Here is a 19,182-nt window from a genome sequence, read left to right as displayed (position 1 = left end):
GTAGTGTAGAAGGGCACGGAAGGAGTCAGACTAATTTGCAAGTGATTTGGACAATATATTGCCGGAGCCTGCTTGTCGTGATCATGCGCGCGCCACTCGCAATGGCACGCACGACGACATTTGTAGCAGCTGGGGAGCAAGCCTTCGTGCTGTTTAACTCTTGGATCATTCTCGCAATATACTGAAGTCCAAAAGTTTTTTTTTATAATAATATAAGGTCTAAAGGGCAAGGCCAAAAGTTTGGCAAGCAATGCATGTGTGCCACGCCAGCCACCGCCGCGATCAGCGCTAGGACAGCTCTTTGTCAAGACTTTTCAACCACCTAATCCATGTCTGAAACTGCCTAATCCAATATTTAATTGCAAATGCTTAAGTATTTTATTTGGTTTGATTCCCCAGTCGACTATGATCAAGAAAAGAATCACAAAAAGGTAGGATAAAAAATGGAACAAGATCCAAGTTCTTCCACATTGGCAAGGAGTGAGAATGAAGGGCAAAGAAACAGCATTGACGATCGATGAGGTCACGAGCATGCCGGATAAAGCCACGAAGTTTGGGAGATCCGCAACAATCCGTCTATCCATGAGTTTCAAATTAAGTACGTGCTTTTCATTGCTTTAGCGTAAAGTTCATGCGGAGATTTAAGAGTACTGTCTAAAGAGTGTACATGCGGCACGCCTAATTTGTTGACCCCGGTCAGACTAACCGCGCCGCGCCGCTATTCACACCTGGGCTTGGATATTTAGGTCTTACAAATTGTGGAGCTGTTGCTTCATTGGTTCGTAAGGTTGTCTTTTAAGTGGCGCGCTAAGCTTCATTGTGTGAACCTGGCCCCACATGTTGATCGTAGCTTTTGAAATAGTGTCCCCAATTGGACTGCCAAAATCCAAGTGGCCGGATTTCTCTTGTTTCCGATCTGTGATACCGATTAGAGCCACAACTAGAGGCAGCATTGCTTCATGTAATGTGAATTCCACATATATTTTGAATTTTGTGCAGTGCCAAAAATGTACTGCTTTGACGTTTAATAGTTTGTGTGTTCATCGAACAATATAATGTTGTACCAAGCTTATTTAATAAGATTTTATTTAGAAGCGATTGTGCGATAATCGACGACCATTAGGCAAATCAAAATCATAGACTCACAGTATACCATATTCCTAAACACCAAGGTAAACACACTACATTGACCGTACACCCCTTCCATTTTTCAGTTAACCGAGACTCAGTTTTCATCTCCTTTAGTACCTATATTGTACAAATTCCGTACCATATGACGACGAGTAAAAAAGCTCGAGTACCAACTGGTATATCATTATCTAACATACTGCAAGCGCAACATAATTTGTTATGAGAACTTAAACTCCAGAATAAACGGAAGATAAGACGTACCGAAAAATAATTGAAAAACACCCACTCGAAGAACATCCCTTAAAGGGCACATCCTCCAGAATTTGTGCACTATAGGACCTTCTCTTAAGATATTTATGAGACAAGTAAATACTGAAAGTTCAGATCTTTTTTCAGCAAATAACCATAGTGGTAGAACATGCATGTTTTCCGGACTACCTTCACACATAGTAGAGTTCCATATTTTTTGAATGTAAATAAGGGCACCATTAATACATTTTTCTTGTTCCGACTGAAACAGACTATTATGCAACTCAATTCGTGAAACATCTTGTGTAAGGTAGGCACATATAGCTACCAAATCATGTGTTGTCGACTGTACAACCTTCTCTCAAGAAATGTAGGTCATAGGTAAATATAAAAGTTATGTGCAAAACTATTCACAATGAAGTATACATTGTCTTACTGTTTTCTATGTTACTAATAATAAAATTCAAAGGAAAAAAATAGCATAAAGTAGACAATCATACATGTTGTCTTGCAAATCTGCAAATCTCTATGCTTGAAGGCCCAACAGGAGTATATAAGAATAGGTTTCGTCAACAACAAGTACTAATGTACCATCTGAATCCATCAAGAGTGTGACCATTACTCGATAGTAAATGTCGAGCTCAATGTATATAAAAAAATCACATTGCTACACATATTTAAGCAAAACCACACGCTAGCACCACCATATATAATAGATTGTGTTGACCAGAATTGAATGAATTAGTGTAGTACCTTTTAAGATAAGTATTAGCCAAAGATTATGGAATAGCTACGCATGTCACCTAATGCAAACCAAACAATGGTTTGAAAATGTTCCACTCTATATATTGCTAGGGCACAAAAACTAATGACAAAGTCTAAGCTAAAAAAACCTAAGTTGCTAAAATTATAAAAAAAAGAATCATAGATATAAGATTGAGGATAGTGAGAGGTGGTTTATATGAAGGAGATATGCCCAAGAGGCAATAATAAAAGTGGTTATTATATATCTTTATGTTTATGATAAATGTTTATATATCATGCTATAATTGTATTAACCGAAACATTAGTACATGTGTGATATGTAGACAACAAAGAGTCCCTAGTATGCCTCTTAACTAGCTTGTTGATTAATGGATGATTAGTTTCATAATCATGAACATTGGATGTTATTAATAACAAGGTTATATCATTATATGAATGATGTAATGGACACACCCAATTAAGCATAGCATAAGATCACGTCATTGAGTTATTTGCTATAAGCTTTCGATACATAGTTACCTAGTCCTTATGACCATGAGATCATGTAAATCACTTATACCGGAAAGGTACTTTGATTACACCAAACGCCACTGCGTAAATGGGTGGTTATAAAGGTGGGATTAAGTATCCGGAAAGTATGAGTTGAGGCATATGGATCAACAGTGGGATTTGTCCATCCCGATGACGGATAGATATACTCTGGGCCCTCTCGATGGAATGTCGTCTAATGTCTTGCAAGCATATGAATAAGTTCATAAGAGACCACATACCACGGTACGAGTAAAGAGTACTTGTCAGGAGACGAGGTTGAACAAGGTATAGAGTGATACCGATGATCAAACCTCGGACAAGTAAAATATCGCGTGACAAAGGGAATTGGTATCGTATGTCAATGGTTCATTCGATCACTGAAGTCATCGTTGAATATGTGGGAGCCATTATGGATCTCCAGATCCCGCTATTGGTTATTGGTCGGAGTGAGTACTCAACCATGTCCGCATAGTTCGCGAACCGTAGGGTGACACACTTAAGGTTTGATGTTGAAATGGTAGAACTTGAATATGGAATGGAGTTCGATTATTTGTTCGGAGTCCCGGATGAGATCCCGGACATCACGAGGAGTTCCGGAATGGTCCGGAGAATAAGATTCATATATAGGAAGTCATATTCCAAGTTTGGAAATGATCCGGTGCATTTATGGCAGGTTCTAGAAGGTTCTAGAAAAGTCCGAAAGAAATCACCATGGAAAGTGGAGTCCCGGAGGGACTCCACCTTGCATGACCAGCCAACCCTAAAGGGGAGGAGTCCAAGGTGGACTCCCCAAAGGGTGGCCGGCCAACCCCCCAAGGAAGGGGTGGGAGTCCCACCTTGAGTGGGATTTCCCCCCTTGAGTAGGTTTCCCACCTATGGGAGGTTTCATTGTTGGGGTCTTATTCGAAGACTTGGATACCAACACTTGGGGATTTCCACCTATATAATGAGGAGGAGAGGGAGGGGGCTGCCCACTCTTGGCCGCACCACCTAGGGCTGCCCTTGGCCTGCGCCCTAGCCTCCCCCTCTCCCCAAACCCTAGCCTCTCCTCCTCCACATAATACTCCCGCAGCGCATAGGCGAAGCCCTGCCGGAGTTCTCCATCACCACCGCCACCACGCCGTCATGCTGCCGGATTCAAGGAGGAGCTACTACTTCCGCTGCCCGCTGGAACGGGGAGAAGGACGTCATCTTCATCAACACCGAACGTGTGACCGAGTACGGAGGTGCTGCCCGATTGTGGCACCGTGATCAAGATCTTCTACGCGCTTTTGCAAGCGGCAAGTGATCGTCTACCGCAGCAATAAGAGCCTACTCTTATAGGCTTTGGAAATCTTCAAGGGTTAGTCTTGATCATCCCCTCGTTGCTCCCGTCTTCTAGATTGCATCTTGGCTTGGATTGCGTTCTCGCGGTAGGAAAATTTTTGTTTTCTATGCAACGAATCCCTACAGTGGTATCAGAGCCGTGTCTATGCATAGATGGTTGCACGAGTAGAACACAATGGTTTTGTGGGCGTTGATGCTCTTGTTATCTTTAGTTTGAGTACTTTGCATCTTTGTGGCATAGTGGGATGAAGCGGCCCGGACTAACTTTACATGACCGCGTTCATGAGACTGGTTCCTCGTTCGACATGCAACTTGTATTGCATAAGAGGCTTTGCGGGTGTCTGTCTCTCCTACTATAGTGAAGATTCAACTTACTCTTCTATTGAAAACATTAGTATCAACGTTGTGGTTCATGTTCGTAGGTAGATTAGATCTCTCTCAAAAACCCTAAACCACGTAAAATATGCAAACCAAATTAGAGACGTCTAACTTGTTTTTGCAGGGTTTGGTGATGTGATATGGCCATAATGTGATGATGAATATGTATGAGATGATCATTATTGTATTGTGGCAACCGGCAGGAGCCTTATGGTTGTCTTTATATTTCATGTTGAGAGGTATTTTAAAGTAGTTGTAATAGTTGCTACATGAGGTGAACAACCATGAAGACGGCGCCATGGACCTTAACGCTACGCCGACGATGATGGAGATCATGCCCGAAGATGATGGAGATCATGTCCGTGCTTTGGAGATGAAGATCAAAGGCGCAAAGACAAAAGGGCCATATCATATCACATATGAACTGCATGTGATGTTAATCCTTTATGCATCTTATTTTGCTTAGATCGCGACGGTAGCATTATAAGATGATCCCTCACATTAATATCAAGATAATAAAGTGTTCTCCCCTCGTATGCACCGTTGTACAGTTCGTCGTTTCGAAGCATCTCGTGATGATCGGATGTGATAGATTCAACGTTCACATACAACGGGTGTAAGCCATGTTGCACACGCGGAATACTTGGGTTTGCTTGAAGAGCCTAGCATGTACAGACATGGCCTCGGGACAACAGAAACCGAAAGGTTGAACACGAGTCATATGGATGATATGATCAACATGTTGATGTTCACCATTGAAACTACATCATCTCACGTGATGATCGGTTTTGGTGTAGTGGATTTGGATCGTGTACCACTTAACAACTATGAGGGATGTTGTATTAAGTGGGAGTTCATTAGTAATTAGATTAGAACATGAACTAATTATCATAAACATAGTCTGAGTAGTATTTTGAATTAATTTTGTAGTATTGGCATCCGTTTTCTACTATGCGCTAGTCTTGTTATTGAGATAGAAATACTGTTAAAATCTGACAAGAAACTTTACTGATTGGTACCGTATTGTTAAAGAATCAAGAATTAATTAAGTCCTACTGCAAACTTTTAGTAAACCTCACATTGTTGATTCAAAGAGCTATGGTTTCAATTAGTAACTAAAGTTATCTTGTCTCCGTAAAACTTGAAGTTCAAATCTGTTTGAAAAGTAAGAAGCTGAAAATCTAGTTTTCAGAAATAATCAAGGTATGAGATATATGTGATATCTAAGACCTTATTGCAAGATGATAGAATATAATTTGGTGAGACTACATAAACTCATAAGTTTTATGGGAATGTATGAAGGTTGAAGACGTCAGGCGTCACAATCCTCCAACTATTGGGGCACTAACAATATTCGCATATCCATGAAGTTATCGTCCTTAGTATGCACCGTTGCTAAGACTCATCGTATCGAAGCATCACGTGATGATCGGGTGTGATAGATTCTACGTGTGCATACAACGGGTGCAAGCCAGATTTGCACATGCGAATACTAAGGTTAAACTTTATGAGCCTAGCATGTACAGACATGGTCTTAGAAAGTTGTCATGAATTGATGGATAAAATTATGAGTGAAATTGTTCATCGTATTACAAAGTTACTAATAGTGAAATCTAGAACACCTGTCATATGATGATCAACTTCAAAATAAGAACCTCAAGGTTATTGGTATTAGACCAACAAACCTAGAAGTTATTGATGTTGAAGTGTTTTTTTGAATAATGAGGAAAACTAAAAGAGAAACTGCAAAAGATATTTTGGCAGAAAGAAAGAAAAGACTAGAAAGTCTAGCTCAGGTGTATATAAATGATATACATGTTATGGTTGTATTCCTAGTTAGGTCACACTATGAAATTCTTGGGTATTAGTACTATATTGGTTGGTATGAAGTGTCATACAAAACAACGCAATACAAGAATACAATGGCCTAAGTGACTGACAAGTCCGGCTGCGCATTCGGTTAAATCGGTTAAATCGGTTCGGTTTATACGGGTTTTCGGTAAATACGATTTCAATACTTCGGTAAATATGGTTTTGTACGAGAATACGATTCGGTTTCGGTAATAACCAATAACATCCGGTTCGGTTTCGGTAATAACCAAATTAACCAAAGTTGACGCGAATTTTTGAACGGCAGACAACTTTTCGCATGTCTTTTTCTATGGTGCATTCGGTCAAGTGAAAATTTTGGCATGACCTTTTTGCTTCATGCTAAAATATAACAAGAGAGAGATATTCACAGATATTGTGCCAAATAAATTCACAGATACATCACAGATTCACAGTCTAGCAAGTAACAACTCTTTTCTTTTATGTCTGGTGGCTGTCTACATATAGGATACAACTGACGAGTTCAACTAGACAAGAGAAACTACTCCTGAGTAAATAATATTTTAGAACCTGAACATGCAAACCAAACTGCTACATAGTAGGAGAATACAGTAGCCTGACCGAGTCAGCCAGAGAAAAGCCACAACACATAGGCAAGTGAATCAACAATGAAACAAATTCGATCCAGTGCATGCAGTAAATATAGTAGACCTTCGATCTGCAGGGCGTCGACATGGTAAGCACTAGCAGCATCAGAGCTAGGCTGCAGTACATGGCAGAATAGGGGGATATAAATGACCTTCTTCTGCAGGGCGTCAACATGTTCAGGGCGTTGAGGACATCTCCTGGAGCTGGGACGAGCTCCTTCTCAAGCAGATATCCTGGTCGCTACGTTTCTGCGAGGAGAGGCAGTTAATCAACAATAGCAGATTTGCACAACACTTAATCACCGATAGCGATAATCAACACCCAAACCCTAGGCAAACAGAGAAAAAAATTGACCTTAAATGCCAACAATGTCAGGGTAGAGGACGTCTCCCTCGAGCTTGGGGTGGACGAGCGCCTTGTCGACCATGTCCAGGTCGTCTGCCGCCTTCTCTTCTGCGGGGACGCGCTTCTCATCGCCGGCAACCACCTTTCTGTACCCCACCACGAGCAGCCCGCCGTGGATGCTGCCATCGGAGGCGGTGGAGGGCGGTCTCGATGAGGAACAAAGAGGAGGAGGGGTGGCGGGCGCCAGTCCGCGGCTGCCGGCGTGCTGCAGGCCCTGAGGTCGTCCGCGCAGGTGAAGGCCGGGACTCGCTGGCCGGCCAAATCTGCCGCGCGCGGAGCAGCCGGTCGCCGAGCCGAGTCAGTACCACCAGATGTGGGGGCGCCGTCGTCGCCATGGACCTCCTGCTCCTCCGCCGGTGACGCCCCGTCTCCCCGCCGCCTCACCACCATCCGCAGCCGCCCGCCATGGAGGACAAAAGCCGCACCTTTCCCCTCTGTACCGAAGGGATCCTAGAGAGAGGGGTGGAGGGGATTCCGGGGAGGTGGTCGACTTGCTGGGCCTGCCGGCCTGGGCATCTCCGCGGCTGGGCCTGGGCTGTGTGGTTAAGTTCGGTTAAAACCACGGTTTTTCGGTTTAAAACCGAAAAAACCGAAGGTTAAATGGTTAGTGATTCTGCTAACTGTAATCTTAACTGTAAACTGATAAAACCGATTTTTTTGGTTCAGTTAGGTTTTTTCGGCTTCGGTTTTCGGTTTCGGTTCGGTTATGCCCGGCCGGACTGACAAGGAATATGATAGGAATGCACGTCTAGAACAAAATAAAGTGATATTATGTTCGTCGTTGGCATTCTATCTAGCCCTTAGAATTTATAATAAAGAACTTAATAATTGTTATTTTGCTCTGGTCAAATGAAAACAATGAGTTGTTCAAATTATGACATTACTCCATGTATGATGGATAAGTGATGGCGTGTAACTCACACGTTCGTTGGGAACCCCAAGAGGAAGGTATGATGCGCACAGCAGCAAGTTTTCCCTCAGAAAGAAACCAAGGTTTATCGAACCAGGAGGAGCCAAGAAGCACGTTGAAGGTTGATGGCGGCGGGATGTAGTGCGGCGCAACACCAGGGATTCCGGCGCCAACGTGGAACCTGCACAACACAACCAAAGTACTTTGCCCCAACGAAACAGTGAGGTTGTCAATCTCACCGGCTTGCTGTAACAAAGGATTAACCGTATTGTGTGGAAGATGATTGTTTGCAGAAAACAGTAGAACAAGTATTGCAGTAGATTGTATTTCAGTAAAGAGAATTGGACCGGGGTCCACAGTTCACTAGAGGTGTCTCTCCCATAAGATAAACAGCATGTTGGGTGAACAAATTACAGTTGGGCAATTGACAAATAAAGAGAGCATGACCATGCACATACATATCATGATGAGTATAGTGAGATTTAATTGGGCATTACGACAAAGTACATAGACCGCCATCCAACTGCATCTATGCCTAAAAAGTCCACCTTCAGGTTATCATCCGAACCCCCTCCAGTATTAAGTTGCTAACAACAGACAATTGCATTAAGTATTGCGCGTAATGTAACTAGTGACTACATCCTTGAACATAGCACCAATGTTTTATCCCTAGTGGCAACAGCACATCCATAACCTTAGAGGTTCTTGTCACCCCTCCAGATTCACGGAGACATGAACCCACTATCGAGCATAAATACTCCCTCTTGGAGTTACTAGCATCAACTTGGCCAGAGCATCTACTAATAACGGAGAGCATGCAAGATCATAAACAACACATAGACATAGCTTTGATAATCAACATAACAAGTATTCTCTATTCATCGGATCCCAACAAACGCAACATATAGAATTACAGATAGATGATCTTGATCATGTTAGGCAGCTCACAAGATCCGATAATGATAGCACAATGGGGAGAAGACAACCATCTAGCTACTGCTATGGACCCATAGTCCAGGGGTAGACTACTCACACATCACACCGGAGGCGACCATGGCGGCGTAGAGTCCTCCGGGAGATGATTCCCCTCTCCGGCAGGGTGCCGGAGGCGATCTCCTGGATCCCCCGAGATGGGATCGGCGTTGGCGGCGTCTCTGGAAGGTTTTCCGTATCGTGGCTCTCGGTACTGGGGGTTTCGTCACAGAGGCTTTAAGTAGGCGGAAGGGCAAGTCAGGAGGGGGCACAGGGGCCCCACACCACAGGCCGGCACGGCCAAGGGGGGGCCGCGCCGCCCTAGGGTTTGGCCACCCTGTGGTCCCACTTCGTTTCGTCTTCGGACTTCTGGAAGCTTCGTGGAAAAATAGGCCCCTGGGCTTTGATTTCGTCCAATTCCGAGAATATTTCCTTACTAGGATTTCTGAAACCAAAAACAGCAGAAACAAGAATCGGCACTTCGGCATCTTGTTAATAGGTTAGTTCCAGAAAATGCACGAATATGACATAAAGTGTGCATAAAACATGTAGATAACATCAATAATGTGGCATGGAACATAAGAAATTATCGATACGTTGGAGACGTATCAGCATCCCCAAGCTTAGTTCTGCTCGTCCCGAGCAGGTAAAACGATAACACAGATAATTTCTGGAGTGACATGCCATCATAATCTTGATCATACTATTTGTAAAGCATATGTAGTGAATGCAGCGATCAAAACAATGTATATGACATGAGTAAACAAGTGAATCATAAAGCAAAGACTTTTCATGAATAGCACTTCAAGACAAGCATCAATAAGTCTTGCATAAGAGTTAACTCATAAAGCAATAATTTAAAGTAAAGGCATTGAAGCAACACAAAAGAAGATTAAGTTTCAGCGGTTGCTTTCAACTTGTAACATGTATATCTCATGGATATTGTCAACATAGAGTAATATAATAAGTGCAATAAGCAAGTATGTAGGAATCAATGCACAGTTCACACAAGTGTTTGCTTCTTGAGGTGGAGAGAAATAGGTGAACTGACTCAACATTGAAGGTAAAAGAATGGTCCTCCATAGAGGAAAAGCATCGATTGCTATATTTGTGCTAGAGCTTTTATTTTGAAAACATGAAACAATTTTGTCAACGGTAGTAATAAAGCATATGCATCATGTAAATTATATCTTATAAGTTGCAAGCCTCATGCATAGTGTACTAATAGTGCCCGCACCTTGTCCTAATTAGCTTGGACTACCGGATCATCACAATGCACATGTTTTTACCAAGTGTCACAAAGGGGTACCTCTATGCCGCCTGTACAAAGGTCTAAGGAGAAAGCTCGCATTGGATTTCTCGCTATTGATTATTCTTCAACTTAGACATCCATACCGGGACAACATAGACAACAGATAATGGACTCCTCTTTTATGCATAAGCATGTAACAACAATTAATAATTTTCTCATTTGAGATTGAGGATATATGTCCAAAACTGAAACTTCCACCATGGATCATGGCTTTAGTTAGCGGCCCAATGTTCTTCTCTAACAATATGCATGCTTAACCATAAGGTGGTAGATCGCTCTTACTTCAGACAAGACGAACATGCATAGCAACTCACATGAAATTCAACAAAGAGTAGTTGATGGCGTCCCCAGTGAACATGGTTATCGCACAACAAGCAACTTAATAAGAGATAAAGTGCATAATTACATATTCAATACCACAATAGTTTTTAAGCTATTTGTCCCATGAGCTATATATTGCAAAGGTGAATGATGGAATTTTAAAGGTAGCACTCAAGCAATTTACTTTGGAATGGCGGAAAATACCATGTAGTAGGTAGGTATGGTGGACACAAATGGCATAGTGGTTGGCTCAAGTATTTTGGATGCATGAGAAGTATTCCCTCTCGATACAAGGTTTAGGCTAGCAAGGCTTATTTGAAACAAACACAAGGATGAACCGGTGCAGCAAAACTCACATAAAAGACATATTGAAAACATTATAAAACTCTACACCGTCTTCCTTGTTGTTCAAACTCAATACTAGAAATTATCTAGACCTTAGAGAAACCAAATATGCAAACCAAATTTTAGCATGCTCTATGTATTTCTTCATTAATGGGTGCAAAGCATATGATGCAAGAGCTTAATCATGAGCACAACAATTGCCAAGTATCACATTACCCAAGACATTAATAGCAATTACTACATGTATCATTTTCCAATTCCAACCATATAACAATTTAATGAAGGAGAAACTTCGCCATGAATACTATGAGTAGAAACCAAGGACATACTTGTCCATATGCTACAGCGGAGCGTGTCTCTCTCCCATAAAGTGAATGCTAGGATCCATTTTATTCAAACAAAACAAAAACAAAAACAAACCGACGCTCCAAGAAAAAGCACATAAGATGTGATGGAATAAAAATATAGTTTCAGGAGGAACCTGATAATGTTGTCGATGAAGAAGGGGATGCCTTGGGCATCCCCAAGCTTAGACGCTTGAGTCTTCTTGATATATGCAGGGGTGAACCACCGGGGCATCCCCAAGCTTAGAGCTTTCACTCTCCTTGATCATGTTGCATCATACTCCTCTCTTGATCCTTGAAAACTTCCTCCACACCAAACTCGAAACAACTCATTAGAGGGTTAGTGCACAATAAAAATTAACATATTCAGAGGTGACACAATCATTCTTAACACTTCTGGACATTGTATAATGCTACTGGACATTAGTGGATCAAAGAAATTCATCCAACATAGCAAAAGAGGCAATGCGAAATAAAAGGCAGAATCTGTCAAAACAGAACAGTTCGTATTGACGAATTTTAAAATGGCACCAGACTTGCTCAAATGAAAATTCTCAAATTGAATGAAAGTTGCGTACATATCTGAGGATCATGCACGTAAATTGGCTTAATTTTCTGAGCTACCTACAGGGAGGTGGACCCAGATTCGTGACAGCAAAGAAATCTGGAACTGCGCAGTAATCCAAATCTAGTACTTACTTTTCTATCAACGGCTTAACTTGGCACAACAAAACACAAAACTAAGATAAGGAGAGGTTGCTACAGTAGTAAACAACTTCCAAGACACAAAATAAAAACAAAGTACTGTAGGTAAAAACATGGGTTGTCTCCCATAAGCGCTTTTCTTTAACGCCTTTCAGCTAGGCGCAGAAAGTGTGTATCAAGTATTATCAAGAGACGAAGTGTCAACATCATAATTTGTTCTCATAATAGAATCAAAAGGTACCTTCATTCTCTTTCTAGGGAAGTGTTCCATACCTTTCTTGAGAGGAAATTGATATTTTATATTACCTTCCTTCATATCAATAATAGCACCAACAGTTCGAAGAAAAGGTCTTCCCAATATAATGGGACAAGATGCATTGCATTCAATATCCAAGACAACAAAATCAACGGGAACAAGGTTATTGTTAACGGTAATACGAACATTATCAACTTTACCCAAAGGTTTCTTTGTAGAATGATCAGCAAGATTAACATCCAAATAACAATTTTTCAGCGGTGGCAAGTCAAGCATATTATAAATTTTCTTAGGCATAACAGAAATACTTGCACCAAGATCACATAAAGCATTACAATCAAAATCTTTAACCTTCATCTTAATGATGGGCTCCCAACCATCCTCTAGTTTTTTAGGAATAGAGGCTTCACGCTCCAGTTTCTCTTCTCTAGCTTTTATGAGAGCATTTGTAATATGATGTGTGAAAGCCAAATTTATAGCACTAGCATTAGGACTTTTAGTAAGTTTTTGCAAGAACTTTATAACTTCAGAGATGTGGCAATCATCAAAATTCAAACCATTATAATCTAAAGCAATGGGATCATCATCCCCAATGTTGGAAAAAATTTCAGCAGCTTTATCACAGCGATTTCAGTGATTTTAGCAGTTTTGCAGTTTTTCGCGCTTTGCATTAGAAGTGGAAACATTGCTAACACCAATTCTTTTATTAGTATTAGTAGGAGGTGCAGCAACATGTGTAGCATTAGCATTACTAGTGGTGGTAATAGTCCAAACTTTAGCTACATTCTTCTCTTTAGCTAGTTTTTCATTTTCTTCTCTATCCCACCTAGCACGCAGTTCAGCCATTAATCTTATATTCTCATTAATTCTAACTTGGATGGCATTTGCTGTAGTAACAATTTTATTATGATGATTTTCATTAGGCATAACTTTCGATTTCAAAAGATCAACATCAGCAGCAAGACTATCGACTTTAGAAGCAAGTATATCAATTTTCCCAAGCTTTTCTTCAACAGATTTGTTAAAAGCAGTTTGTGTACTAATAAATTCTTTAAGCATGGCTTCAAGTCCAGGGGGTGAACTCCTATTATTATTGTAAGAATTTCCATAAGAATTAGCATAGCCGTTGCCATTATTATAAGGATATGGCCTATAGTTGTTACTAGAATTGTTCCGGTAAGCATTGTTGTTGAAATTATTATTTTTAATGAAGTTTACATCAACATGTTCTTCTTGTGCAACCAATGAAGCTAATGGAACATTATTAGGATCAATATTAGTCCTATCATTCACAAGCATAGACATAATAGCATCAATCTTATCACTCAAGGAAGGGGTTTCTTCGACAGAATTTACCTTCTTACCTTGTGGAGCTCTTTCCGTGTGCCATTCGGAGTAGTTGATCATCATATTATCAAGAAGCTTTGTTGCCTCACCAAGAGTGATGGATATAAAGGTACCTCCAGCAGCTGAATCCAATAAATTCCGTGAAGAAAAATTTAGTCCTGCATAGAAGGTTTGGATGATTATCCAAGTAGTCAGTCCATGGGTTGGGCAATTTTTAACCAGAGATTTCATTCTTTCCCAAGCTTGAGCAACATGTTCAGTATCTAATTGTTTAAAATTCATTATGCTACTCCTCAAAGATATGATTTTAGCAGGGGGATAATATCTACCAATAAAAGCATCCTTGCATTTAGTCCATGAATCAATACTATTCTTAGGCAGAGATAGCAACCAATCTTTAGCTCTTCCTCTTAATGAGAAAGGGAACAATTTTAGTTTAATAATATCACCATCTACATCTTTATATTTTTGCATTTCACATAGTTCAACAAAATTATTAAGATGGGCAACAGCATCATCAGAACTAACACCAGAAAATTGCTCTCGCATAACAAGATTCAGTAAAGCAGGTTTAATTTCAAAGAATTCTGCTGTAGTAGCAGGTGGAGCAATAGGTGTGCATAAGAAATCATTATTATTTGTGGTTGTGAAGTCACACAACTTAGTATTTTCAGCGTTGGCCATTTTAGCAACAGTAAATAAAGCAAACTAGATAAAGTAAATGCAAGTAACTAATTTTTTTTGTTTTTGATATAGCAAACAAGATAGCAAATAAAGTAAAACTAGCAACTAATTTTTTTGTATTTTGATTTAGTGCAGCAAACAAAGTAGTAAATAAAACTAAGCAAGACAAAAACAAAGTAAAGAGATTGAGAAGTGGAGACTCCCCTTGCAGCGTGTCTTGATCTCCCCGGCAACGGCGCCAGAAAAAGAGCTTGATGGCGTGTAACTCACACGTTCGTTGGGAACCCCAAGAGGAAGGTATGATGCGCACAGCAGCAAGTTTTCCCTCAGAAAGAAACCAAGGTTTATCGAACCAGGAGGAGCCAAGAAGCACGTTGAAGGTTGATGGCGGCGGGATGTAGTGCGGCGCAACACCAGGGATTCCGGCGCCAACGTGAAACCTGCACAACACAACCAAAGTACTTTGCCCCAACGAAACAGTGAGGTTGTCAATCTCACCGGCTTGCTGTAACAAAGGATTAACCGTATTGTGTGGAAGATGATTGTTTGCAGAAAACAGTAGAACAAGTATTGCAGTAGATTGTATTTTAGTAAAGAGAATTGGACCGGGGTCCACAGTTCACTAGAGGTGTCCCTCCCATAAGATAAACAGCATGTTGGGTGAACAAATTACAGTTGGGCAATTGACAAATAAAGAGAGCATGACCATGCACATACATATCATGATGAGTATAGTGAGATTTAATTGGGCATTACGACAAAGTACATAGACCGCCATCCAACTGCATCTATGCCTAAAAAGTCCACCTTCAGGTTATCATCCGAACCCCCTCCAGTATTAAGTTGCTAACAACAGACAATTGCATTAAGTATTGCGCGTAATGTAACTAGTGACTACATCTTTGAACATAGCACCAATGTTTTATCCCTAGTGGCAACAGCACATCCATAACCTTAGAGGTTCTTGTCACCCCTCCAGATTCACGGAGACATGAACCCACTATTGAGCATAAATACTCCCTCTTGGAGTTACTAGCATCAACTTGGCCAGAGCATCTACTAATAACGGAGAGCATGCAAGATCATAAACAACACATAGACATAGCTTTGATAATCAACATAACAAGTATTCTCTATTCATCGGATCCCAACAAACGCAACATATAGAATTACAGATAGATGATCTTGATCATGTTAGGCAGCTCACAAGATCCGACAATGATAGCACAATGGGGAGAAGACAAACATCTAGCTACTGCTATGGACCCATAGTCCAGGGGTAGACTACTCACACATCACACCGGAGGCGACCATGGCGGCGTAGAGTCCTCCGGGAGATGATTCCCCTCTCCGGCAGGGTGCCGGAGGCGATCTCCTGGATCCCCTGAGATGGGATCGGCGTTGGCGGCATCTCTGGAAGGTTTTCCGTATCGTGGCTCTCGGTACTGGGGGTTTCGTCACGGAGGCTTTAAGTAGGCGGAAGGGCAAGTCAGGAGGGGGCACAGGGGCCCCACACCACAGGCCGGCGCGGCCAAGGGGGGGCCGCGCCGCCCTAGGGTTTGGCCACCCTGTGGTCCCACTTCGTTTCGTCTTCGGACTTCTGGAAGCTTCGTGGAAAAATAGGCCCCTGGGCTTTGATTTCGTCCAATTCCGAGAATATTTCCTTACTAGGATTTCTGAAACCAAAAACAGCAGAAAACAAGAATCGGCACTTCGGCATCTTGTTAATAGGTTAGTTCCAGAAAATGCACGAATATGACATAAAGTGTGCATAAAACATGTAGATAACATCAATAATGTGGCATGGAACATAAGAAATTATCGATACGTTGGAGACGTATCAATAAGTTATTATAAATCTTAATGGTGAAACACACATACATAACACTGACGCTAAAATGCCATAAGGCAAATGATTTGAATTCCACTTATTTGTGGAACCGCCATTTAGGTCATGTTAGAAAGGAACGCATGAAGGAACTCCATGCAAATGGATTTTTGGAGTCATTTGATTTTTGAATCATTTGGCGCTTGCAAATCTTTTCTAAAGAGAATGATTAAAATACCGTTCATAGGCCAAGAGTTGAACGGGCAACAAACTTAGTGAAAAAATACATAATGATGTATATGGTTCACTGGGCATAGTTGTGTGCGGGAGATTCTTCTACTTCATGAAAACTTTCAACAATGAATTGAGTATATATATGTGGATATATTCGATAAGGAAGAAGTTTGAAACATTTGAATGGGTTCAAATAAATTTCAGCATGAAGTGGAAATCATCGTAATAGAAAAGTCAAATATCTATGATTGGTTCATGGTGGAAATATTTGAATTACGAGTTTTAGCGAACATCTAAGAGAGTCATGAAATTGTTCTACAACTCACATTTCTTGAAGTATCATAATGATGATATAGTATCCGAGAGATGTATCCAAACCTTGTTAGATCAATGATGAGATAAAATATTGATGCCATTATATTTTGTGGATTATGCTTTAGTGACTACCGCTTTTACACTGAATAGAGCATCATGATCCGTTGAAATGACACCATACGAGTTATGGTATGGGTATAAACCCTAATAGTCTTTTCTTTAAATTTTGGTCTAAGACTTTACAACCAAAATCGGATGAATGTCTTTGTTGGTTATCCCAGAGATTTAATTGGGAATTCTTCCCACGAGACAAAGACAAAAATGTTTGTCAATGTTTCTTATTTCCGAGAAAATTATTTCTAGTGAAGTATTTGAGTGGGAGGACAATATAATTAGATAAGGTTTATGAACCTGAGCATAATGATCAGAGTAGCGCAGCATCGGAATTGGTTTCGGAAGCGGCCACAACGATTATGGCTCCCATGACTACAAAGTGTTTTAGCCATGGAGATCGAAGTACATATTGAACCTTGTAGGTATGGTTTACTTTGTGATCAAATAAATGATTTGTGGACAAAGAATTGTTTTTGAAACAATGATAAACCAACTACAAACAAAGAAGTTATGATGGGCCCTAACTCCGTTAAAAATGGCTATACGCCATGAAATCCAAAATAGATGAATACTTTTTGAAAGTAAATGGATCTATAAAATTGATGGACTTGGATGGAATATCCTTGAAGAAGCTCGACTTGTTGAAAAGTTGTTTACAACAAAGTTCAAAGAGTTGACTACGATAAGATTATATCTTCCGTAGCAATGCTTATAGTCTATGTGGATTATTCTAGTAATCACTACATATTTCTTTTATGAGATATGCTAGTAGGATGGCAAAATACACTACTTAACAGAAGTGCGTATTAAAGGTGTATACAAGATACAACCAATTGATTTGCTAGTCCGTAAAATACTAGATAGGTATACGAACTTCAATTGGATGAAGTGAGTATCACGGAGTTGGAATCTTCACCAGATGAAATAGTCAAAGAGTTTTTGATTTCATCAGAGACGATGAAGAGACTTGCATTTGCAAGAAATTAAGTGGGAGCGCTGAGACATATTTATAATACTTATGTAGATGACATATAGTTGGTTATAAATGATGTAATTATATACTTGATTAAAAGGTTTCATTGAGAAATTAACTTCAATGAAAGGATATAGACAGAAACAAATTTTGTGTCAAGATCTATAAAGATAGATTAAAACACATAATATGTTTAAGTCAAAGTACATAGAATAGATATTGAAATAGTTCAATATAGAAAATATTCTTGTCATGTTAAGTTTTAACAAGACTTGAGTGTATCTGACACTCAATGAGTAAAAACACATGAGTGATTATAGATCACGAATAATATGTACACAATCAGATGTCATGTGCTATAAAGTGTTATGAGCATATACCAGAATGATTCATATGATGATCATTGGACGACAGTAAGAGTATCCTTGAGTACTTTAGAAGAAACCAAGGATATATATAGCTTTGTATGGGAAATGACAAACAAATCGCTGTAAGATGTTGCACCGATATTTGTTTTGTCACATATGAAAATAAAATTTCAATCTCAAATTAGACTAAGTGTTGTTTAAAAGGTAGCACGATGAGCTAGAAGTTGTCTATGCTAGATTTAGAAGAGTTCTAAATATTATGACGGATTCTACAAAAGAAGGCAGAATATGTCATTGTTTTGACAATGACAAAGGATGTTAAAGTCAAGAGGTTCTTTGAGAACTTGGTGTAGTTCCGACAGAGTCAGAACTTTGAAGCTATATTGTGTGACAATATTAGTGACATATTTCAGACCGCGGAATTAAGGTTCCACCAGAAGACTAAACATATTTAATGCCGACTCATTTGAAAATGAGTGATGCGATTGAGACGCAAATGAATTACAAAATACATACGTTTCTGAGCATGTTAGATCCGTTGACTAAAACCTCTCCCGTGAGCAAAACATGATAAAACACCAGAAGGCCAAGGTGTTATATCTTTACAAATGTAAACTAGATTATTGACTCTAGTGCAAGTGGGAAACTGAAGGAGATATGCCCAAGAGGCAATAATAAAAGTGGTTATTATATATCTTTATGTTTATGATAAATGTTTATATATCATGCTATAATTGTATTAACCGAAACATTAGTACATGTGTGATATGTAGACAACAAAGAGTCCCTAGTATGCCTCTTAACTAGCTTGTTGATTAATGGATGATTAGTTTCATAATCATGAACATTGGATGTTATTAATAACAAGGTTATATCATTATATGAATGATG

The 19,182-nt window shown here is 40.1% G+C and overlaps 1 long non-coding RNA gene across 1 annotated transcript; it reads right to left on the bottom strand.

Moving 5' to 3' along the window:
- Positions 1 to 6,647: 6,647 nt before the first annotated feature.
- On the bottom strand, positions 6,648 to 7,711 carry LOC127330806 (uncharacterized). The gene is made up of 2 exons (XR_011751155.1): positions 7,213 to 7,711; positions 6,648 to 7,106 (listed from the first exon to the last, which is right to left on the bottom strand). It is a non-coding gene; the product is annotated as an uncharacterized lncRNA (long non-coding RNA).
- Positions 7,712 to 19,182: the final 11,471 nt, after the last annotated feature.

Source organism: Lolium perenne, chromosome 2 (genome assembly GCF_019359855.2).
Source record: "Lolium perenne isolate Kyuss_39 chromosome 2, Kyuss_2.0, whole genome shotgun sequence".
NCBI lineage: Eukaryota > Viridiplantae > Streptophyta > Magnoliopsida > Poales > Poaceae > Lolium > Lolium perenne.
This window is presented reverse-complemented; position numbering and strand designations above follow the sequence as displayed.